We start from the raw sequence: 567 nt of genomic DNA on the forward strand, positions 1-567 counted from the left end.
CGCAAAATCCTGCGATGCCCAGGTGTGTTCCAATTTCCCTCTCCCCACATCCTATCTTTATTGCCTATTCTTCTCTCTTCCTGTCCCGTCTATTCCCCTCTCTCTCCTAATTCCATCCGTCCCCTGTCTCCTAATGGGATAAGGAGACTCCTTTCACATTTCCTCTCTCCCTTCAATCTCAGTGCTGTTAAAGCGTAAAAGTTAGCGCATTGCCCGAGCATCGTCTGCACCCTATTCCTGCTCCCTCCCTCCCTCCCGCCTGCCTCATCTCTCCCCCTCCCACCCTTTACCCCCTCCCCTATTCCCTCCCTCCGCCTCCTTCCCTCGCCCTCTCCTCCTCCTCCCTCCACCTTCCCTCCCCGCTCCCCCTCCTATCCCCAGCCTGCCTATTCCCTCCCTCCTCCTACCTCCTCCCGCGTCCCCTCCCTCCCCTCCCCCCTGACCCCTCACCCTCCCCCCGACCCATCCCCACGCCCTCCCACGGCGACCCAAACCCCCGCCCACCCTCCCACGGCGCATGCGCAAACTTTCCCGCGCAAACCTTCCCGCCAAAGCGCCAGTGTCTCG

The sequence above is a fragment of the Penaeus monodon genome, chromosome 19 (assembly GCF_015228065.2).
Source record: "Penaeus monodon isolate SGIC_2016 chromosome 19, NSTDA_Pmon_1, whole genome shotgun sequence".
In the NCBI taxonomy this organism is placed as follows: domain Eukaryota; kingdom Metazoa; phylum Arthropoda; class Malacostraca; order Decapoda; family Penaeidae; genus Penaeus; species Penaeus monodon.